Source organism: Magnolia sinica, chromosome 10, assembly GCF_029962835.1.
Source record: "Magnolia sinica isolate HGM2019 chromosome 10, MsV1, whole genome shotgun sequence".
Taxonomy (NCBI): domain Eukaryota; kingdom Viridiplantae; phylum Streptophyta; class Magnoliopsida; order Magnoliales; family Magnoliaceae; genus Magnolia; species Magnolia sinica.
In genome coordinates, this window is record NC_080582.1 from 48145 (window position 1) to 74282 (window position 26138).

Genomic DNA, 26138 nt, shown 5'->3' on the forward strand with positions numbered 1-26138 from the left:
AATCAGGTATTCCAAATTGTAGAAAGCAATAGCAAGAAGGGAAAAGCCTTACATCATACCTGAGAATCCGAGATTTACGAGAAGCAAAAGGCCAAACTGCAACAGAGGGCTGAGGAGATAGAGAGAGAGATGGGGATAGAGAGAGTGAGAGGGAGAGGGAGAGGGAGAGTGAGAATGAGAGGGAGAGAGTCCGAGAGGGAGAGGGCCGGAGACAGAGAAGGAGAGGCAGAGAGAGAAAGAGGGAGAGCGCGCAACAGGGAGAGGGAGAGGGAGTGGCAAAGAGAGAGAGAGAGAGAGTGAGAATGAGAGGGAGAGAGTCCGAGAGGGAGAGGGCCGGAGACGGAGAAGGAGAGGCGGAGAGAGAAAGAGGGAGAGCGCGCAACAGGGAGAGGGAGAGGGAGTGGCAAAGAGAGAGAGAGAGAGAGAGCGAGAGCGAGAGCGAGAGGAAGAGAGAGAGAGTCGGCACTTAGGGCTTTCTTCTTATATATATATATATATATATATATATATATATATATATATATATATATATATATATATATATATATATATATAATAGGGACCTTTGCCCGCGGCCCTTAAAACTGGCCGTCAGCAAAGGTGGCCCCATCGGTTGGCTAAGGCCCGATTTCTTGTAGTGGTAGTGGATTGCAACCACATGACATGGTGGACCAAATGGAGCTCGATGCTCTACTTGCCAACCATAGGTGGACTTTGGAAAAAACATACCACATGGAACAAGGTACAATTTGTGGTAGGAAATCAACCAAGACCCAACCTAAACAGATTGGGCTTGGGCTTGTAATATAGCTCCACTGACAGGCCTAGGTCTAGATCGGGCCAATCTAAGGGTCAATTGGCCCAACCTGCTTTTAGCAATTACATGCATATAAAAGATATAAGCCAATCCAAGCTACTCATTAGACAAATTTCATTTCAAGGTTGTTTTAGTGTGATATGTTCCATTTACAACACCATTGTATAAATCATGTAAAACAACTTAGCGCTGCAGGCGTTGGGGTGTGAGGTTCCACTTTCTTTGGTCCCCTTTCTGTATTATTCAAAAACTCAAGCAATAGGATTCATAAAACATCTAAGCTTTGTGCGGCCATTATGTTGTATGTTTGACGTTTGATCCGTCAATCATGTGGTAAGTTCACCGTATGTTCAAAAGATCTCCCAACAAAACACTGAGATGGACACACCATTGGGAACAATGTAGAATTACACCTAAACCTTTAAATGGTCAATGGAATCTTTTCAACAGGGATCAAATACAATAAAGAAAAGACCAAGTTGCCTCTAATAACAAGGCATTCATGATATAGTTACATGTTATGTTAACATGTTTCAAGCATGACAAAGGTAAAATGTAAACGTATGGCATGAGAAACACATGCCTCATTGAATTACGCTTAAGAATAGACGGATCAAATATATTTTGAATGCTAAAGGCAGAAAATCATTCAATTTCTCTATATGGCTGAGGACAATAATATGCAGTTACCAGACTACAAACTTACATTGGAAGTTCTAAGCTTCCACTGCAATTCATGGTATAAATGCTGGAAAAAAAAAAAGCAATAAAAACAAGTTAGGTTCGATTCAGAAAATGAGTTGCTCTTCTGAGTAAGTAGGGACATGCGATGGAAACAAGAAGCAAGCCTAATTTGATTTTTTGTTTGTAGAGGTTCAATTCCTAACTGGAAATTTTCAAACAATAAAATAAAATAAGGTTTGAAAATTTTCAAGCAATATATATTTACATGTCCCCATGGTAAAGGAGAATACCCTCGAAACAGTCTACAGTAAAAAAATCAACAAAATTAAAAGTGATATAATGGAGGACCACCTAAAAAAATGAAATATAAGTGCAAGCTTTATAATTTATGGAGGTCTCTAGTCCAACTAGCTGGACTGCAAGTTACTGTCCATCTAGTGAATATCTCTAAACCTGTCTAGTGCATATAAAATCCATTGTACTGCAACATTCTTTGGGTTTCAAATATTTTTTTAAAAATACAGGTTCTAATTGGAAAAAAAAAATTACAAGCTTCTGCCAATGGTTGCATGGCTTTTATCGGCGCTTCCTAAATAAGGGATCAAAACCGTTTTGAAAGTGTTGTTTTCTTGTAGTGTGGTCCACTTGAGATATGGATCTGTTGCATTTTTGGGCTCATATCTTAAAATGTTCTGGTGAAAAAAATGGTCGGCATGGATATAAGGCTAGAGTTGTACACAAGTCGAACCGAGTCGAGCTTGGCACAACTCAACTCGGCTCGGCCACTAGTTGGCCCTTGCTCGAACTTGGCTTGGCTCGGTCCTCAAGCTTGACTGGCCAGCTCAACTCGGTTGGTCAGCAGCTTGGCCCAGTTCGAGTCGAGTTCAGCCAAGATCAAGCTTATGCAGAGTGCACCTTCAATTTCTCCTAGTATGTAAAACAAGAGCAATAGGTTACATGTATTTCATCAAATGCTTAGTAGGCAACATAAAAATCAAGATACAAAGGGTATTCGTTTCATATCCATACCTTCCTCGCCACTAGCCAACACTTTACAGAGTCATTTCATCAAATACTTGGTTAACAACATCAATATCAAAATAACCAAGTCACCAAACTAGTTCAATCCGAGTTTGATTCGAGTTGGGGTTCAATCCGAGTCAAGTCAAGCTTGTCGAACTCAGTTTCGAACCGAGTTGAATAGGGCTTTTATGTGTCAGTCGAGCGAGCTAACCGAGCTCAGGTACGGCATTAAGGCACATACATTATGGTAGCCCAGAGATTCACCCAAGCAGCGTCCTTCTCTATTTTCCGAAGAGTACCCTATGCAACCCCGCTTCAACCAAAAAGTTGTGGTGACCGTGGGCCCACCTTGACATATCTATTGAATATCGAAACTTTTGTAGGGCCCACCATAACATTTATTTTCCATCCAATCTATTCATAATGTCATAAAGACCTGGATGAAGAGGAAAAACAAATTTCCTAATGATCCAAAACTTCTGGGACCCCTAAAAGGGTTTCAATGGTAGACGTTCAATCTTCCACTGCCTTTTACAATGTGGTCCACTTGATAGCTAAATCTATCTTATTTTTCTTCCCAAGCATTAGTACGAGTTCGCCAAATAGATGGACGGTTTGGATATAACACATACCTCATAAAAGGACCCACAAAGGTTGTGGGGATTACAACAGAGGGAAAAAAAAAGAAGCCTTGTATCTATGGCTACGGATTATAACCGTAGCGATAGCCACAGCCAATGCTTTTTCAATACGTCCTCTACCATGCTTCGAAGGTCTTTCGATATGTACTTCGATATATCGAATGTCTTTTGATTAATCGAAAAAGGTCCAAAACTGTCCAGCAACTTTGCATAAAAAATCCTGCAATTTTCGATTAATCAAAGTGTATTCAATATGTATCGAAGATATAGCTACAGATTATAGCCGTAGCCATAACTGCAGTCCGTAAAAGTCTATGCAAATTTTTTTATTTTTTTATTTTTTATTTTTTATTTTTTATTTTTTACATGGAGAACTTTATTCTACCTACAATTTTCTCTAATACATATTTATATAAATATGTATATATAAGCATATAAAAAAAATTCTCTCTTTTTTTCATTTATTTCTCTATTCATTTAACGAGAATATCTTCTAAACCAAAATTAGTTACTTGATGTACCCTATATGATTTTGGGGTAGGAGAAGCTACTTTAGCCAACTAACCTAGTTATTTTCCAAGATTCCATCAAGTCGATGGTCGAAAATCCATTTCATTCACTTTGCGGTCAATTTCAATCAGTTCGTGGTCATTTCCATGCATTTCACCGTCAATTCCCTCCACTTCACGGACAATTCCATGCATTTCACGGTCATCCCAAACTATTCCGTGTTGATTCACGGTCATTGAGAGGCATTTCACGGTCAATTCCCTTCACTTCACGGTCATTTGCATGCATTTCACGGTCAATTCGCTTCAATTCATGGGAATGATCATGGTTTGAAGTGAATTGACCGCGAAATGCATGCAAATGACCGTGAAGTGAAGGGAATTGACCGCGAAATGCCTCGAAACGACCGTGAATCAACACGGAATTGTTTGGGACGACCGTGAAGTGCATGGGAATGATCATGGTTTGAAACGAATTGACCGCGAAATGCATGCAAATGACCGTGGAGTGAAGGGAATTGACCGCGAAATGCCTCGAAACGACCGTGAATCAACACGGAATTGTTTGGGATGACCGTGAAATGCATGGGAATGATCATGGTTTGAAGCGATTTGACCGCGAAATGCATGCAAATGATCGTGAAGTGAAGGGAATTGACCGCGAAATGCCTTGAAATGACCGTGAATCAACACGGAATTATTTGGGACGACCGTGAAATGCATGGGAATGATCATGGTTTAAAGCGATTTGACCGCGAAATGCATACAAATGACCGTGAAGTGAAGGGAATTGACCGCGAAATGCCTCGAAACGACCGTGAATCAACACGGAATTGTTTGGGTCGACCGTGAAGTGCATGGGAATGATCATGGTTTGAAGCGAATTGACCGCGAAATGCATGCAACTGACCGTGAAGTGAAGGGAATTGACCGCGAAATGCCTCGAAACGACCGTGAATTAACACGGAATTGTTTGAGACGACTGTGAAATGCATGGGAATGATCATGGTTTGAAGCAATTTGACCGCGAAATGCATGCAAATGACCGTGGAGTGAAGGGAATTGACCGCGAAATGCCTCGAAACGACCGTGAATCAACACGGAATTGTTTGGGACGACCGTGAAGTGCATGGGAATGATCATGGTTTGAAGCAAATTGACCGCGAAATGCATGCAACTGACCGTGAAGTGAAGGGAATTGACCGCGAAATGCCTCGAAACGACCGTGAATCAACACGGAATTGTTTGGGACGACCATGAAGTGCATGGGAATGATCATGGTTTGAAGCGAATTGACCGCGAAATGCATGCAACTGACCGTGAAGTGAAGGGAATTGACCGCGAAATGCCTCGAAACGACCGTGAATCAACACGGAATTGTTTGGGACGACCGTGAAATGCATGGGAATGATCATGGTTTGAAGCGAATTGACCGCGAAATGCATGCAAATGACCGTGAAGTGAAGGGAATTGACCGCGAAATGCCTCAAAATGACCGTGAATCAACACGGAATTGTTTGCGACGACCGTGAAATGCATGGGAATGATCATGGTTTGAAGCGATTTGACTGCAAAATGCATGTAACTAACCGTGAAGGGAAGGGAATTGACCGCGAAATGCCTTGAAACGACCGTGAATCAACACGGAATTGTTTGGGACGACCGTGAAATGCATGTGAATGATCATGGTTTGAAGCAATTTGACTACGAAATGCATGCAAATGACCGTGGAGTGAAGGGAATTGACCGCGAAATGCCTCAAAACGACCGTGAATCAATACGGAATTGTTTGGGACGACCGTGAAATGCATGAGAATGATCATGGTTTGAAGCAATTTGACCGTAAAATACATGCAAATGACCATGGAGTGAAGGGAATTGACTGCAAAATGCCTTGAAATGACCGCCAATCAACACGGAATTGTTTGGGACGACCGTTAAATGCATGGGAATGATCATGGTTTGAAGCAATTGAACTGCGAAATGCATGCAAATGACTGTGGAGTGAAGGGAATTGACGGCGAAATGCCTCGAAACGACCGTGAATTAACACGAAATTGTTTGGGATGACCGCGAAATGCATGGGAATGATCATGGTTTGAAGCGATTTGACCGCGAAATGCCTCGAAACGACCGTGAATCAACACGGAATTGTTTGGGACGACCGTGAAATGCATGGGAATGATCATGGTTTTGAGCGCGAAATGCATCCAAATGACCGTGAAGTGAAGGGAATTGACCGCGAAATGCCTCGAAACGACCGTGAATCAACACGGAATTGTTTGGGACGACCGTGAAGTGCATGAGAATGATCATGGTTTGAAGCGAATTGACCGCGAAATGCATGCAACTGACCGTGAAGTGAAGGGAATTGACCGCGAAATGCCTCGAAACGACCGTGAATCAACACGGAATTGTTTGGGACGACCGTGAAATGCATGGGAATGATCATAGTTTGAAGCAATTTGACCGCAAAATGCATGCAAATGACCATGGAGTGAAGGGAATTGACCGCGAAATGCCTCGAAACGACCGTGAATCAACACGGAATTGTTTGAGACGACCGTGAAGTGCATGGGAATGATCATGGTTTGAAGCGAATTGACCGCGAAATGCATGCAACTGACCGTGAAGTGAAGGGAATTGATCGCGAAATGCCTCGAAACGACCGTGAATCAACACGGAATTGTTTGGGACGACCGTGAAATGCATGGGAATGATCATGGTTTGAAGCGATTTGAGCGCGAAATGCATGCAAATGACCGTGAAGTGAAGGGAATTGACCGCGAAATGCCTCGAAACGACCGTGAATCAACACGGAATTGTTTTGGATGACCGCGAAATGCATGGGAATGATCATGGTTTGAAGCGATTTGAGCGCGAAATGTATGCAAATGACCGTGAAGTGAAGGGAATTGACCGCGAAATGCCTCGAAACGACCGTGAATCAACACAGAATTGTTTGGGACGACCGTGAAATGCATGGAAATGATCATGGTTTGAAGCGATTTGACCACGAAATGCATGCAACTGACCGTGAAGGGAAGGGAATTGACCGAGAAATGCCTCGAAACGACCGTGAATCAACACGGAATTGTTTGGGACGACCGTGAAATTCATGAGAATGATCATGGTTTGAAGCGAATTGACCGCGAAATGCATGCAAATGACCGTGAAGTGAAGGGAATTGACCGCAAAATGCCGAGAAACGACCGTGAATCAACACGGAATTGTTTGGGATGACCGTGAAATGCATGGGAATGATCATGGTTTGAAACAATTTGACCGCGAAATGCATGCAAATGACCGTGGAGTGAAGGGAATTGACCGCGAAATGCCTCAAAACGACCGTGAATCAACACGAAATTGTTTGGGATGGCCGTGAAATGCATGGGAATAATCATGGTTTGAAGCGATTTGACCGCGAAATGCATGCAAATGACCGTGCAACTTAAGAAACTAGAAGAAGCACAGTATGAACACAACTTGGATAACATGGAGTGTGTACCGACATGGGTGTGTACTAACAAGCTAACCTAAAAAGAAAAACAAATATATATATATATAAAATAAAAAGAAAAACACATTAGAAAAAAAAAATAAAAAAATTACACTTCGATATATCGAATAGATCACGATATATCGAAACTCTTCGATATAATCGAAACCTAATCGATTAATGGTGGAGTAAGTTGTCGATTATATCGAAATCTAGTCGATATAATAGTAGTAAGTCATCCTTACAACCGACCGATATATCGACTATTATTCGATTGATCGAAAATGGTCACACACTGTCCAGCGACAAAATGCTTTTTAAATTGTATTATCGATATAATCGAGTAGATGTCGATATATCGGGGTATCAATATATCGACTAGATTTCGATATATCGAAAATTGTCAGAAAATGTCCAGCGTCGAACTGCTTTTTTAGTGCAATTATCGATTATATCTCCGATATTTCGATATATCGAAGTAAGTATATATCGAGTAAATATCGATATATCGAAAATGTACCTTAATGGTCCAGCAACCGGAATCTTATTGACTAGGGAAGGGTTTCAAGTGGAGGAGGTGGGCCACCATTCACTGATCGAGAAGCTCGATTTAAATGAAGAAGGGGGAGGAGATGGTGATGGAATCGAGGGTATATTGTTGTATGGGTCAATTGAGAATGATTGTCCATCATCATCTGGTAAAGAATCTCTATTGATCGAAGTGCTCAAAGAAGGATATGATAATGGACTGGAGGATGTGATATTGCATCGGTCAATAGAGAAATCATTAGGTGAAGGATTTGAAGTGGAAGTGGACCACCATCCACCGATCGAAAGGATTAATTTGGATGAACAAGGGGTATGAGATGATGACAAACGCGAGGATATATCATTTGATGAGTCAATAGAGAGAGTGCCAGTTTCATCATCTGGTGGAGGATCTGAAGTGAAGGAGGTGGGCCACCATCTTAAAATTGAGGATATCTATTTGCATGAAGGGGGAGAAGGAGATTGTAGTGATTTAGATGGTGTGTTATTCTATGGGTCGATAGAGAACGAACCACTATCATCATCTTAAAAAGTATTTGAAGCGGAGGGAAGCCACCATCCACCAATCAAGGGTCTTGATTTACATGAAGGGGCAGAAGGAAATGGTAATGCACTGGAGGGTATGTTACTCCATGGATTCATAGATAAAGGGCTGCCATCATCTTCTGGTGAAGGATTCCAAGTGGCGGAGGTTCCCTACCATCTGCCTAGCAAGGAACCCGGTTTACATACAGATGGGGGTACAAGAGATGTCAATGGGCGAGAGAGTGCATCATTCAATACATCAAATGGGAAAGGATCCCAACCGTTGCCTAGTACAGGAAGTGAAGTTGACAAGGTGGGCCATCATCAGCAGATCGAAGAACTTGGGTCACATTTAGCAACCACAAACGGTGTGGTAGCACAGCCAAGGAAATGTTCTCAATCTGACCAACAAAGGCATTGGATGACAGGAGGTAGTCGATCACAGACAATTTCGATTTCTTTCAAGTGTGGGAAGGTTGGACACTCGAATGCACGGAATTGTCGGAATTGACCGTGAAATGCATGGAATTGTCCGTGAAGTGGAGGGAATTGACGGTGAAATGCATGGAAATGACCGTGAAGTGAAGGGAATTGACGGTGAAATGCATGGAAATGACCGTGAAGTGAAGGGAATTGACCGTGAAATGCATGGAAATGACCGTGAAGTGAAGTGGAATCGTCAGAATTGACCATACATTGCATGGAAATGAGCGTGAAATGATATAGCAATTGATTGAAATACTTGAAAGAGAAGTGCCCAGTGTATATTCTCTCAGGTCAGACTAAGTGTTTGCTAGGGTGATGCCGTTGAAACCAATATCGATATCTGTACAATTATTCTATAATCTTAAGAGAATAGGGGGAACGATCACCACCTACAACCAGTGGTACGCCACAGCCTAGTTTCTGCCTTCAGAAATTTGTATGTGCATATGTATCTCGGTTGCAGGTGATCAGTCCTCCAAAATTAAAGGGAATTGATCGCGAAATGCATGCAAATGACCGTGAAGTGAGGGGAATTGACCGCGAAATGCCTCAAAACGACTATGAAATGATCTAGCAATTGATTGAAATACTTAAAAGAGAAGTGCCCAGTGTATATTCTCTCAGGTCAGACTAAGCGTTTGCTAGGGTGATGCCGTTGAAACCAACATCGATATCTGTACAATTATTCTATAATCTTAAGAGAATAGGGGGAACGATCACCACCTACAACCAGTGGTACGCCACAGCCTAGTTTCTGCCTTCAGAAATTTGTATGTGCATATGTATCTCGGTTGCAGGTGATCAGTCCTCCAAAATTAAAGGGAATTGATCGCGAAATGCATGCAAATGACCGTGAAGTGAGGGGAATTGACCGCGAAATGCCTCAAAACGACCGTGAATCAACACGGAATTGTTTGGGATGACCGTGAAATGCATGGGAATGATCATGGTTTGAAGCGATTTGACCACGAAATGCATGCAAATGACTGTGAAGTGAAGGGAATTGACCGTGAAATGCCTTGAAACGACCGTGAATCAACACGGAATTGTTTGGGATGACCGCGAAATGCATGGGAATGATCATGGTTTGAAGCGTTTGACCGCGAAATGCATGCAAATGACCGTGAAGTGAAGGGAATTGACCGCGAAATGCCTCGAAACGACCGTGAATCAACACGGAATTGTTTGGGATGACCGCGAAATGCAGGGGAATGATCATGGTTTGAAGCGATTTGAGCGCGAAATGCATGCAAATGACCATGAAGTGAGGGGAATTGACCGCGAAATGCCTCGAAATGACCGTGAATCAACACGGAATTGTTTGGGATGACCGTGAACTGCATGGGAATGATCATGGTTTGAAGCGATTTGACCGCGAAATGCATGCAAATGACCGTGAAGTGAAGGGAATTGACCGTGAAATGCCTCGAAACGACCGTGAATCAACACGGAATTGTTTGGGATGACCGTGAAATGCATGGGAATGATCATGGTTTGAAGCGATTTGACGGCGAAATGCATGCAAATGACCGTGAAGTGAAGGGAATTGACCGCGAAATGCCTCGAAACGACCGTGAATCAACACGGAATTGTTTGGGATGACCGTGAAATGCATGGGAATGATCATGGTTTGAAGCGATTTGACCGCGAAATGCATGCAAATGACCATGAAGTGAGGAGAATTAACCGCGAAATGCCTCGAAACGACCGTGAATTAACACGGAATTGTTTGGGATGACCGTGAAATGCATGGGAATGATCATGGTTTGAAGCGATTTGACCGCGAAATGCATGCAAATGACCGTGAAGTGAAGGGAATTGACCGCGAAATGCCTCGAAACGACCGTGAATCAACACGGAATTGTTTGGGATGACTGTGAAATGCATGGGAATGATCATGGTTTGAAGCGATTTGAGCGCGAAATGCATGCAAATGACCGTGAAGTGAAGGGAATTGACCGTGAAATGCCTCAAACACCGTGAATCAACACGAATTGTTTGGGATGACGGAAATGCATGGGAATGATCATGGTTTGAAGGATTTGACCGCGAAATGCATGCAAATGACCGTGAAGTGAGGGAATTGACCGCGAAATGCCTCAAAGACCGTGAATCAACACGGAATTGTTTGGGATGACCGTGAAATGCATGGGAATGATCATGGTTTGAAGCGATTTGACAACGAAATGCATGCAAATGACCGTGAAGTGAAGGGAATTGACCGGAAATGCCTCAAACGACCGTGAATCAACACGGAATTGTTTGGGATGACCGGAAATGCATGGGAATGATCATGGTTTGAAGCGATTTGAGCGCGAAATGCATGCAAATGACCGTAAAGTGAAGGGAATTGACCACGAAATGCCTCGAAACGACCGTGAATCAACACGGAATTGTTTGCGATGACCACAAAATGCATGGGAATGATCATGGTTTGAAGCGATTTGACCGCAAAATGCATGCAAATGACCATGAAGTGAGGGAAATTGACTGCAAAATGCTTTGAAACGACCGTGAATCAACATGAAATTGTTTGGATGACCGTGAAATGCATGGGAATGATCATGGTTTGAAGCGATTTGACCGCGAAATGCATGCAAATGACCGTGAAGTGAAGGGAATTAACCGCGAAATGCCTCGAAACGACCGTGAATCAACACGAAATTGTTTGGGATGACCATGAAATGCATGGGAATGATCATGGTTTGAAGCGATTTGAGCGCGAAATGCATGCAAATGACCGTGAAGTGAAGGGAATTGACCGCGAAATGCCTCGAAACGGCCGTGAATCAACACGGAATTGTTTGGGATGACTGTGAAATGCATGGGAATGATCATGGTTTGAAGCGATTTGACCGCGAAATGCATGCAAATGACCGTGAAGTGAGGGGAATTGACAGCGAAATGCCTCAAAACGACCGTGAATTAACACGGAATTGTTTGGGATGACCGTGAAATGCATGGGAATGATCATGGTTTGAAGCGATTTGAGCGCGAAATGCATGCAAATGACCGTGAAGTGAAGGGAATTGACCGTGAAATGCCTCGAAACGACCGTGAATCAACAAGGAATTGTTTGGGATGACCGCGAAATGCATGGGAATGATCATGGTTTGAAGCGTTTGACCGCGAAATGCATGCAAATGACCGTGAAGTGAAGGGAATTGACCGCGAAATGCCTCGAAACGACCGTGAATCAACACGGAATTGTTTGGGATGACCGCGAAATGCATGGGAATGATCATGGTTTGAAGTGATTTGACCGCGAAATGCATGCAAATGACCGTGAAGTGAGGGGAATTGACCGCGAAATGCCTCGAAATGACCGTGAATCAACACGGAATTGTTTGGGATGACCGTGAAATGCATGGGAATGATCATGGTTTGAAGCGATTTGACCGCGAAATGCATGCAAATGACCGTGAAGTGAAGGGAATTGACCGCGAAATGCCTCGAAACGACCGTGAATCAACACGGAATTGTTTGGGATGACCGTGAAATGCATGTGAATGATCATGGTTTGAAGCGATTTGACCGCGAAATGCATGCAAATGACCGTGAAGTGAAGGGAATTGACTGTGAAATGCATGGAAATGACCGTGAATCAAAACGGAATCGCTGGGATTGACCGTGAAATGCATGGAATTGATCGCGAAGTAAATGAAATGAATGAAATTCGCGAACTGATTGAAATTGACCGCGAAGTGAATGAAATGGATTTTCGACCATAGATCTAATGGAATCTTGAAAAATAACCAGGTTGGTTGGCTAAAGTAGCTTCTCCTACCCCAAAATCATATAGGGTACGTCAAGTAACTAATTTTGGTTTAGGAGATATTCTTGTTAAATGAATAAAGAAATAAATGAAAAAAAAGAGAGAAATTTTTTTTTATATGCTTATGTATACATATTTATATAAATACGTATTAGAGAAAATTGTAGGTTGAATAAATTTATCCGTGTAAAAAAAAAAAAATAAAAAAAAAAAAAATTCATAAACCGACACAGACTACAGTTATGGCTACGGTTATAATCCGTAGCTATTGGTCATATCATCTTCGATACATATCAAATACTCTTTGATATGTATCGAAAATTGCAGGATTTTTGAGGCAAACTCGCTGGACAGTTCTGGACCTTTTTCGATTAATCGAAAGACCTTCGATACATATAAAAGGACATATCGAAGCGGCAAGGGCTACGGCTGTGGCTACAGTTATAATCCGTAGCTATAGAAAATATCGTAGCCATAAGTTCCTGGCCTATTTATTTATTATTATTTTATTTTTTACTTTTGTAATCCCCACTGCTTTTTGTGGGTCCTATGATGAGGTATGTGTTATATCCAAACCGTCCATATATTGGACAAACTCGTATTAAGGCTTGAGATGAAAAATGAGACAGATCTAGCTATCAAGTGGACCACACTGTAAAAGGCTGTGGAGGATTGAACGTCTACCATTGAAAACCTTTTAGGGGTCACAGAAGTTTTGGATCATTATGAAAAAAAATTTTCCCTCTTCATCCAGGCTTTTGTGACCTTATGAATAGAGTGGATGGAAAATAAATGTTATGGTGGGCCCTACAAAATTTTTAACGGTGAAAATCAATTTTCCCGTTGCTCTTTGTGGTGTGGTCCAGTTGATCTTTGGATATGATTTTTTTTTTGATAATGCTCCCAAATGATCTCGAAATATGGATGAACGTTGTGGATATAATAAATACGTAACTGTGTGGCCCATGTAACTTTGATATCTTTTGAACCGTTCGTACAACTCGGAGTTCGAGGAGTGTCAGCGCTCGTCTTCGAGCCCCAGCGATCCGCTTGACGGAACAAGCAGGGGCATTTTCGACCTTTGGCAAGCCATCCGTACAGCTGGGTCGTATTCTCGCAAAGGAAAATGAAGTGGGCTTAGTCTTCTAAATGGGCCATAAAGGGTTCGTACAGTCGTAAATTTCTCGTCAACAAACATAAAAGTAAAACAGATTCGAAAAATCAGGTACATCCAAAACTTAAGCAAGCCACACCAAACAAAACAGTGGGGATTAACGGCGACCATTGGAAATTTTTGTGAGGCCGCATAATTTTTATACTAGTGTGATATCTGTTCTTACAGCTTAATCTGGCTGGTAATAGCCTAAGAACGGTTTGGATAGCATATAAACATCATGGTCGGCTCCAGGAAAGTTTCAACGGTGGACGTTTCTGTTATGACTGTTTCCTGTGGTGTGGCTCACACGCATTTTGGATCTGAGTTATTTTTTGTATTTCGATCTTACTGAGATTTTTAGAAACTAATGGACGGAGCAGATCTATCAGAGGAATCTCTGTGAGCCCCACACAGCTCCAACCATAGGAACTTCCTGCGGTGCGACATCTTATGTCCTTTGGAATCTCTCAGACTTCATGCCCAAGCAATAACTTCCAACGGTCCGAAACCCAAACCTCTCAGACTTAATACCCAAGCAAAAACTTCCAACGGTCCAAAACCCAAACCTCAAGCCTTCTCAATTTCTCATCTCTCTCCCTCTTTCTTATCAATTCCTCTTTCTACTCTCCGAAGCCCGAAATGACTGATCGGACGGCAGACGCTTGCCCTCCCTTTCCCCCTTTCCTCTTCTTCTCATTCTCCTTCCCAAATCCAAGGACCGGATCCCCTTTTCAGTTTTTCCTTTTCCTCGTCTTCTCATTCTCCATTTCTTCAGATCCAAGCATCCGACGATTCCTACCCTTCGCTGGAGCGGAGCCTGGAACTGAAGAGATTGGTGCTCTCTCTCTCTCTCTCTCTCTCTCTCTCTCTCTCCTTTTCATATGTTGCGGCCCTTGCCGGTTGGCAAACACCATCACCCGTGGCCCACACAGGCCGTGGGTCCCATGGGCCCACCTGCAGATGGTGAGATCGAAGGAGGTGGTTGTGGGTCCGAGCGTTTTACAGTTGAAGGGTATGCCGATGCTAGAAGGGAAGCATCTTCGCTTTCCTGAAGGAGAGGATTGAAGGAAATTTTCTCTGAAGTTCTGGAATTTTTGAAGATCTGAGGTAGTCTTTCTTGACACCATTTTCAGTTCTGTTTTTGGGCGTTTGGGGCATTTCGTTTTGGTGGGTTTTATTTTTTATTTTTATTTTTTATTTTTTATTTTTGAATTTTAATTCTAATTCTCAAACAAGTTGTTTCTGCATATCCTTTGCATATGGGCCGTCCTTGGTTGGGGCTCTTGAGTCAATCATCTGACTGTAGATCATCATGCATTGATTAAAAGATGGCTCTTAAATATAAAATTCATATTGGTTTTAAAAAAAGCATTTCACTTCGTCAACCAACCCATCTGATAAAGATTGTTCTTTGAAAGCTAAAACCCAGATATGAAGTTTGGATATTGTGGATGTGTTGAATTGGATGTTCTCTGCACAAGTCACAGATTTGGAATGTACAATCAATGTCTAAGAAGATGCATGTACATGGAGATTGCTGGATGCCAGGACTCCATGGAAGGAATGCTGATCTTAGATGGAAATATAGAGATCTCTTTCAACAATTCCTCAAGATGCAAACAAAGAAGCAGATTAACTAGCTGAGGACAAACTAGAGTGTTGATGGCAATTTCCCACTAGATTCTTTCGTCATACTCAATTGGGCGTTTGAGAATTAAATCTCTCACCTTTCCCTTTTTGCTTTCCAGCAAGGCATGCATCGTCTTTATGTTTCTTCGAACATGCATGTGCATGTATGTATGTGCGTATTTACATTCATTTAAGATTGACCCGGTTACAATTTCGTTATAGCTGAATTGGTTGCTTGCTTCATTTGATGGAGGATTAGTAAATAATTAAAGAACATTTGATTAGTTCTATATCGTTTGATGCTTTCTTTTTGAGTTTTGCACAATTGCTTGTTGTTAGGGTTGGAGTTGTGCTCCTTTCTCTGCTAAAATTTAATAGCTTCTAGAAAATGGAAGAGGAGAAATAACTAAATCAACCATATTCTAACATCCCACAAAACGAACTTGTAATGAACTGTATCAAGCATTCACTTCCACACAAAAATAATAATAATAACAACTGTATGAAGCTTATGTACAGACCGGACATTGTCAGTCAGTTATAGCAGGTCACTTGCAATCAGGTTTCTTTTTACAGCGGTCCAAATTAATATGATTCGGCCCATTTTTAGTGATCCAAACCTTTGACATTGGCCATTTCGATGGAAAAAAATCATTAACATGCTTATGCCATTCAGTGGATCCAAATTGTTCATATGATTAGGCTCATTCGGTGATCCAAACTCATCATACGATTGAAGCTACTTTTCGTGATCCAAACTCAACATATGATTGAAGCTGCTTTTCATGATCCAAACTCATCCTATGGTTGAAGCTGCTTTTCATGATTCATGGCAATGGATATGCTAAGTTGATCCATGCCCTAAAACCCTCTTCTATTCTATACACAATTATCAATCAGGATTCTTTATACAATGATCCAAATTAATATGATTCGGCCCATTTTTAGTGATCCAAACCTTTGACATTGGCCAGTTCGATGGATAAAAATCATTTACATGCTTGAGCCATTCAGTGGATCCAAATAGTTCATATGATTAGGGTCATTTGGCGATCCAAACTCATCATACGATCGAAGCTGCTTTTCATGATCCAAACTCATCATATGATTAAAGCTGCTTTTCATAATCCAAACTCATCATATGGTTGAAGCTGCTTTTCTTAATCAATGGCAATGGATATGCTAAGTAGATCCATGCCCTAAACCGTCTTCTGTTCTATACAAAATTCAATCAATCAGGCTTCGTTTTACAACGATCCAAATTAATATGATTCATCCCATTTTTAGTGATCCAAACCTTTGACATTGGCCATTTCGATGGATAAAAATCATTAACATGCTTGAGTCATTCAGTGGATCCAAATTGTTCATATGATTAGGCTCATTCGGCCATCCAAACTCATCATACTATTGAAGCTGCTTTTCATTATCCAAACTCAACATATGATTGAAGTTGCTTTTCATGATCCATACTAATCATATGGTTCAAGCTGCTTTTTATGATCCATGCACTTGATATGCTAAGTTGATCTATGCCCTAAACCCTCTTTTGTGCTATAACAATATTCATTCATTTAAGTTTCTTTATACAACGATCCAAATTAATATGATTCGGCTCATTTCTAGTGTTCCAAGCCTTTGACATTGGCCATTTCGATGGATAAAAATCATTGACATGCTTGTGCCATTCAGTGGATCTAAATTGTTCATATGATTAGTCTCCTTCGGCGATTGAAACTCATAATAAGATTGAAGCTTCTTTTCATTATCCAAACTAAAAATATGATTGAAGCTGCTTTTTATGATCCAAACTCATCGTATGGTTGAAGCTGCTTTTCATGATTCATGGAAATGGATACGCTAAGTTGTTCCATACTATCCTCTTCTGTTATATACACAATTCAATCGATCAGGTTCCCTTTTACAATGATCCAAATTAATATGATTTGTCCCATTTCTAGTGATCCAAACCTTTGACACTGGCCATTTCGATGGATAAAAATCATTGAAAAAACTTGAGCCATTTAGTGGATCCAAATTGTTCATATGATTAGGCTCATTTGGCGATCCAAACTCATCATACGATTGAAGCCGCTTTTTATGATCCAAACTCAACATATGATTGAAGCTGGTTTTCATGATCCAAACTCATCATATGGTTGAAGTTGCTTTTCATGATTCATGGCAATTGATATGCCAAGTTGATCTATGCCCTAAACTCTCTTTTGTTCTGTACACAATTAAATCATTAAGTTTCTTTTTACAACGATCCAAATTAATATGATTCGGCTCATTTCTAGTGATTTAATCCTTTTACATTGGCCATTTCGATGGATAAAAATCATTGACATGCTTGAGCCATTCAGAGGATCCAAATTGTTCATATGATTAGGCTCATTTGAAGATCGAAACTCATTATAATATTGAAGCTGCTATTCATGATCCAAACTCAACATATGATTGAAGCTGCTTTTCATGATCTAAACTTATCATATGGTGGAAGCTGCTTTTCATGATTCATGGCAATAGATATGCTAAGTTGATCTATGCCCTAAACCCTCTTCTTAAGTTTCTTTTTACGACGATCCAAAATAATATGATTCGGCTCATTTCTAGTGATTTAATCCTTTAACATTGGCCATTTCGATGGATAAAAATCATTGACATGCTTGAGCCATTCTGATTCAGTGGATCCAAATTAATATGATTTGTCCCATTTCTAGTAATCCCAACCTTTGACATTAGCCATTTCGATGGATAAAAATCATTGACATGCTTTAGCCATTTAGTGGATCCAAATTGTTCATATGATTAGGCTCATTCGGTGATCGAAACTCATCATACGATTGAAACTGCTTTTCATGATCCAAACTCAACATATGATTGAAGCTGCTTTTCATGATCAATGGCACTAGATATGCTAAGTTGATCCATGCCCTGAAACTCTCTTCTGTTTTGTACACAATTTAAACTCATCATACGATTGAAGCTGCTTTTTCATTATCCAAAATCAACATATGATTGAAGCTGCTTTTCATGATCCAAACTCATCGTATGGTTGAAGCTGCTTTTCATGATCAATGGCAATAGATATGCTAAGTTGATCCATGCCCTAAAACCCCCTTCCGTTTTACACACAATTTAATCAATCAACTTTCTTTTTACGACGATCCAAATTAATATGATTTGGCCCATTTTTAGTGATCCAAACCTTTGACATTGGCCTTTTTGATGGATAAAAATCATTAACATGCTTGTGCCATTTAGTGTATCCAAATTGTTCATATGATTAGGCTCATTCAGCAATCCAAAGTCATCATACGATTGTTGCTGCTTTTCATGATCCGAACTCCTCATATGGTTGAAGTTGCATTTCATGCCCTAAAACCCTCTTCCATTTTACACACAATTCAATCAATCAACTTTCTTTTGACGACGATCCAAATTAATATGATTTGGCCCATTTCTAATGATCCAAACCTTTGACATTGGCCATTTTGATGGATAAAAATCATTGACATGCTTGAGGCATTCAATGGATCCAAATTGTTCATATGATTAGGCTCATTCGGCCATCCAAACTCATCATACTATTGAAGCTGCTTTTCATGATCCAAACTCAACATATGATTAAAGCTGCTTTTCATGATCCATACTAATCATGTGTTTGAAGCTGCTTTTTATGATCCATGCACTTGATATGCTAAGTTGATCTATGCCCTAAACCCTCTTCTGTTCTATACATAATTAAATCATTTAAGTTTCTTTTTACAACGATCCAAATTAATATGATTCACATCATTTCTATTGATTTAATCCTTTGACATTCTCCATTTCGATGGATAAAAGTCATTGACATGCTTGAGCCATTCAGTAGATCCATGGCAATGGATATGCTAAGTTGATCCATGCCCTAAACCCTCTTCTGTTCTATACACAATTTGATCGATCAGGTTCCTTTTACAACGATCCAAATTAATATGATTTGGGCCATTTCTAGTGATACAAACCTTTGACATTGGCCATTTCGATGGATAAAAATCATTGACATGCTTGAGCCATTCAGTGGATCCAAAATTTTCATATGATTAGGCTCATTTGTCGATCCAAACTCATCATACGATTGAAGCTGCTTTTCATGATCCAAACTCAACATATGATTGAAGCTGTTTTTGATTATCCAAACTCATCCTTTGGTTGAAGTTTCTTTTCATGATTCATGGCAATGGATTTGCTAAGTTGTTCCATGCCCTAAAACCCTCTTCTATTCTATACACAATTCAATCAATCAGGCTTCTTTTTACAACGGTCCAAATTAATATAATTCGTTCCATTTTTAGTCTTCCAAACCTTTGATATTGGCCATTTCGATGGAAAAAAATAATAATTCACATGCTTGAGCCATTCAGTGGATCCAAATTGTTCATATGATTAGGCTCATTCGGTGATCGAAACTCATCATATGATTGAAGCTGCTTTTCATGATTCAAACTCAACATATGATTGAAGCTACTTTTCATGATCCAAACTCATCATATGGTTGAAGCTGCTTTTCATGATCCATGGCAATTGATATGCTAAGTTGATCTATGCCCTAAACCCTCTTCTGTTTTATAAATAATTAAATCATTTAAGTTTCTTTTTACAACGATCAAAATTAATATGATTCGACTCATTTCTAGTAATCCAATCCTTTGACATTGGCCATTTCGTTAGATAAAAATCATTGACATGCTTAAACTACTTAGTGGATCCAAATTGATCATATGATTAGGCTCATTCGGCGATCCAAAATCATCATACAATGGAAGCTGCTTTTCATGATCCAAACTCGTCATATGGTTGAAGCTACTTTTCATGATCCAAACTCATTCGGCGATCCAAACTCATCATGCGATTGAAGCTGCTTTTCATGATCCTTACTCAACATATGATAGAAGCTGCTTTTGATGATCCAAACTCATCCTCTGGTTGAAGCTGCTTTTCATGAGTTTTGGCAATGGATATGCTAAGTTGATCCATGCCCTAAAACCCTCTTTTGTTCTATACCCAATTCAAACGAATAGGTTTCTTTTTACAACGATCCAAATTAATATGATTTGGCTCATTTCTAGTGATCCAAACCTTTCACATTGGCCATTTCGATGGATAAAAAATCATTGACATGCTTGTGCCATTCACTGGATCCAAATTGCTCATATTATTAGGCTCATTTGGTGATCCAAACTCATCATATGATTGAAGCTTCTATTCATTATCCAGACTCAACATATGATTGAAACTGCTTTTCATGATCCAAACTCATCGTATGGTTGAAGCTGCTTTTCATGATCCATGGCAATGGATATGCTAAGTTAATCCATGCCCTAAACCCTCTTCTGTTCTATACACAATTCAATCGATCAGGTTTCTTTTTACAACGATCCAAATTAATATGATTTGGCCCATTTCCAGTGATCCACATTGGCCATTTCGATGGATAAAAGTCATTGACAAACTTGAACCAGTCAGTGGATCCAAATTTTTCATATGATTAGGCTCATTCGGCGATCCAAAGTTATCATACGATTGAAGTTGCTTTTCACGATCCAAACTCAACATATTGTTGAAGCTGCTTTTGATGTTCCAAACTAATCCTCTGGTTGAAGCTGCTTTTCATGATTCATGGCAATGGATTTGCAGCTACGTTGATCCATGCCCTAAAACCCTCTTTTGTTCTATACACAATTCAATCAATCAGGTTTCTTTTTACAACGGTCCAAATTTTTATGATTCGGCCCATTTTTAGTGATCCAAACCTTTGATATTGCTCATTTCGATGGAAAAAAATCATTAACATGCTTGAGCCATTCAGTGGATTCAAATTGTTCATATGATTAGGCTCATTCGGTGATCGAAACTCATCATACGATTGAAGCTACTTTTCATTACATATGATTGAAGCTGCTTTTCATGATCCAAACTCATCATATGGTTGAAGTTGCTTTTCATGATCCATGGCAATTGATATGCTAGGTTGATTTATGCCCTAAATCCTCTTCTGCATTTCTAGTGTTCCAATCCTTTGACATTGGCCATTTCGATGGATAAAAATCATCGACATGCTTGTGCCATTCAGTGAATCCAAATTATTCACATGATTAGGCTCATTTGGCGACCCAAACTCATATGATTGAAGTTGCTTTTCATGATCCAAACTCATCGTATGGTTGATGCTGCTTTACATGATCCATGCCAACGGATATGCTAAGTTGATCCGTGCCCTAACCTCTTCTGTTATATACACAATTCAATCGGTAAGGTTTCCTTTTACAACGATCCAAATTAATTTGATTTAGCCCATTTCTGGTGATAAGAACTTTGACATTGGCCATTTTGATGGATAAAAATCATTGACATGCTTGTGCCATTCAGTGGATCCAAATTATTCATACGATTAGGCTCATTCGGCGATCCAAACTCATATGATTGAAGCTACTTTTCATGATCAAAACTCAACTTATGATTGATGGTGCTTTTCATGATCCAAACTAAACCCTCTACTATTCTATACACAATTAAATGATTTAAGTTTCTTTTTACAACGATCCAAATTAATATGATTAGGTTCATTTCTAGTGATCCAATCCTTTTGACATTGGCCATGTCGATGGATAAAAATCATTGATATGCTTGAGCCATTCAATGGATCCAAATTATTCATATGATTAGGCTTATTCGGCAATCCAAACTCATACGATTGAAGCTGCTTTTTATGATCCGAACTCAACTTATGATTAAAGTTGCTTTTCTTGATCCAAACTCATCGTATGGTTTGATGCTGCTTTTCATGATCCATGCCAATGGATATGCTAAGTTGATCTGTTATATTCACAATTCAATCAATAAGGTTTCCTTTTAGAACGATTGAAATTAATATGATTTGGCCCATTTCTAGTGATCTAAACCTTTGACATTGGCCATTTCGATATCCAAATTATTCATATGATTAGGCTCATTGGGAACAAATCATACCGTTGCAGCTACTTTTCATGATCCATACTCAACATATGATTGAAGGTGGTTTTCATAATCAAAACTCATCCTATGGTTGAAGCTGCTCTTCATGATACATGGCAATGGATATGCTAAGTTGATCCATGCCCAAAAACCCTCTTCTATTCTATCCACAATTTAATCAATAAGGTTTCTTATTACAACGATCCAAATTAATATGATTTGGCCCATTTTTAGTGATCCAAACCTTTGACATTGGCCATTTCGATGGAAAAAAATCATTAACATGCTTGAGCCATTCAGTGGATCCAAATTGTTCACATGATAAGTTGCTTTTCATGATCCAAACTCAACATATGATTGAAGCTGCTTTTCATGATCCAAACTCAACATATGGTTGAAGCTGCCTTTCATGATCCATGGTAGTGGATATGCTAAGTTGATCCATGCCCTAAAACCCTCTTCTGTTCTATACACAAATCAAACAATCAGGTTTCTTTTTTCAAAGATCCAAATTCATATGATTTGGCCCATTTCTAATGAACTAAACCTTTGACTTTGACTATTTTGATGGATAAAAATCATTGACATGCTTGAGTCATTCAGTGGATCCAAATTGTTCATATGATTGAAGCTGCTTTTTATGATCCAAACTCAACATATGATTGAAGTTGCTTTTCATGATCCAAACTCATCGTATGGTTGATGCTGCTTTTCATGATCCGTGCTAATGGCTATGCTAAGTTGATCCATGCCCTAACCTCTTCTGTATTATACACAATTCAATCGATGAGGTTTCCTTTTACAACGATCCAAATTAATATGATTTGGCCCATTTATAGTGATCTAAACTTTTAACATTGGCCATTTCGATGGATAAAAATCATTGACACGCTTGAGTCATTCAGTGGATCCAAATTGTTCATATGATTAGGCTCATTCGGCGATCCAAAATCATCATACGATTGATGCTGCTTTTCATGATCCGTGCTAATGGCTATGCTAAGTTGATCCATGCCCTAACCTCTTCTGCATTATACACAATTCAATCGATAAGGTTTCCTTTTACAATGATCCGAATTAATATGATTTGGCCCATTTCTAGTGATCTAAACCTTTAACATTGGCCATTTTGGATGGATAAAAATCATTGACATGCTTGAGCCATTCAGTGGATCCAAATTGTTCATATGATTGAAGCTGCTTTTTATGATCCAAACTCAACATATGATTGAAGTTGCTTTTCATGATCCAAACTCATCGTATGGTTGATGCTGCTTTTCATGATCCGTGCTAATGGCTATGCTAAGTTGATCCATGCCCTAACCTCTTCTGCATTATACACAATTCAATCGATAAGGTTTCCTTTTACAATGATCCGAATTAATATGATTTGGCCCATTTCTAGTGATCTAAACCTTTAACATTGGCCATTTTGGATGGATAAAAATCATTGACATGCTTGAGTCATTCAGTGGATCCAAATTGTTCATATGATTAGGCTCATTCGGCGATCCAAAATCATCATACGATTGAAGCTGCGTTTCATGTTCCAAACTCAACATATGATTGAAGCTGCTTTTCATTATCCAAACTCATTCTATGGTTGAAGCTGCTCTTCATGATTCATGGCTATGGATATGCTAAGTTGATCCATGCCCTAAAACCCTCTTCAATTCTATACACAATTCAATCAATCAGGTTTCTTATTACAACGAACCAAATTAATATGATTCGGTCCTTTTTTAGTGATCCAAACCTTTTGACATTAGCCATTTCGATGAATAAAAATCATTGACATGCTTGAGCCATTCAGTGGATCCAAATTATTCATATGATTTGGCTCATTCTGCGATCCGAACTTATCATACGTTTGGAGCTGCTTTTTATGATCCGAACACAGCATATGATTGAAGTGCTTTTCATGATCCAAACTCATCGTATGGTTGATGCTTCTTTTCATGGTTCATGGCAATTGATATGCTAAGTTGACCTATGCCCTAAACTCTCTTATGTTCTATACACAATTAAATCATTTCAGTTTCTTTTTACAATGATCCAAATTAATATGATTCGGCTCATTTCTACTGATTTAATCCTTTGACATTGGCCATTTCGATGGATAAAAATCGTTAACATGCTTGAGCCATTCAGTGGATCCAAATTGTTCATATGATTAGGCTCATTCGGCGATCCAAACTCATCATACTATTGAAGCTGCTTTTCATGATCGAAACTCAACATATGATTGAAGCTGCTTTTCATGATCCAAACTCATCATGCGATTGAAGTTTCTTTTCATGATCCAAACTCAACATATGATTGAAGCTGCTTTTCATGATCCAAACTCATCATATGCATGAATTTGTTTCTCATGATCAATGGCAATAGATATGCTAAGTTGAGCTGCTTTAGTGATCCAAACTCATCAATCAGGTTTCTTTTTACAACGATCCAAATTAATATGATTTGGCCCATTTTTAGTGATCCAAACCTTTGACATTAGCCTTTTCGATGGATAAAAATCATTAACATGCTTGAGCCATTTAGTGGATCCAAATTGTTCATATGATTAGGCTCATTCGGAGATCCAAACTAATCTTACGATTGAAGCTGCTTTTCTTGATCCAAACTCAACATATGATTAAAGCTCCTTTTCATGATCCAAACTCATCATATGGTTGAAGCTGCTTTTCATGATCAATGGCAATGGATATGCTAAGTTGATCCATGCCCTAAACCGTCTTCTATTCTATACGCAATTCAATGAATCAGGTTTCTTTTTACAACGATCCAAATTAATATGATTCGGCTCATTTCTATTGATCCAAACCTTTGACATTGGCCATTTCTATGGATAAAAATCATTGACACGCTTGAGCCATTCAGTGGGTCCAAATTGTTCATATGATTAGGCACATTCAGCGATCCAAACTCATCATACGATTGAAGCTACTTTTCATGATCCAAACTCAACATATGATTGAAGTAGCTTTTCATGATACACACTCTTGCTATGGTTGAAGTTGCTTTTTATCATTCATGGCAATGGATATGCTAAGTTGATCCATGCCCTAAAAACCTCGTGTTTTATAACACAAGTCAATCAATCAGCTTTCTTTTTACAACGATCCAAATTAGTTTGATTTGGCCCATTTTTATTGATCCAAACCTTTGACATTAACCTTTTCAATGGACAAAAATCATTAACATGCTTGTGCCATTCAGTGGATCCAAATTGTTCATATGATTAGGCTCATTCGTCGATCCAAACTCATCAAACGATTGAAGCTGCTTTTCATGATCCAAACTCATCATATGGTTGAAGATGCTTTTCATGATCCATGGTAATTGATATGCTAATTTAAACTATGCCCTAAACCCCCTTCTGATCTATACACAATTAAATCATTTAAGTTTCTTTTTACAACGATCCAAATTAATATGATTGATTCGGCTCATTTCTTGTGATCCAATCCTTTGACATTGGTCATTTTGATGGATAAAAATCATTGACATGCTTAAGCCATTTAGTGGATCCAAATTGTTCATATGATTAGGCTCATTCGACGATCCAAACACATCATACGATTGAAGCTGCTTTTCATGTCCCAAACTCAACATATGATTGAAGCTGCTTTTCATGATCCAAACTCATCATATGGTTGAAGCTGCTTTTTATGATCAATGGCAATAGATATGTTAAGTTTATCCATGCCCTAAACCGTCTTCCGTTCCGTACACAATTCAATGAATCAGGATTCTTTTTACAACGATCGAAATTAATATGATTCGGCTCATTTCTAGTGATCCAAATCTTTGACATTGGTCATTTCTATGGATAAAAAT

General features: G+C 39.5%; 1 long non-coding RNA gene across 1 annotated transcript in view; it reads left to right on the plus strand.

Annotated features, from left to right (window-relative positions):
- The window catches only part of LOC131257649 (uncharacterized), a 33630-nt gene extending 18029 nt beyond the window's left edge, over window positions 1–15601 (plus strand). Inside the window, exons 2-3 of the long non-coding RNA XR_009177520.1 lie at window positions 14676–14771; window positions 15034–15601. This is a non-coding gene — a long non-coding RNA (uncharacterized LOC131257649). The remainder of the gene's footprint in view (window positions 1–14675; window positions 14772–15033) is intronic.
- Window positions 15602–26138: the final 10537 nt, after the last annotated feature.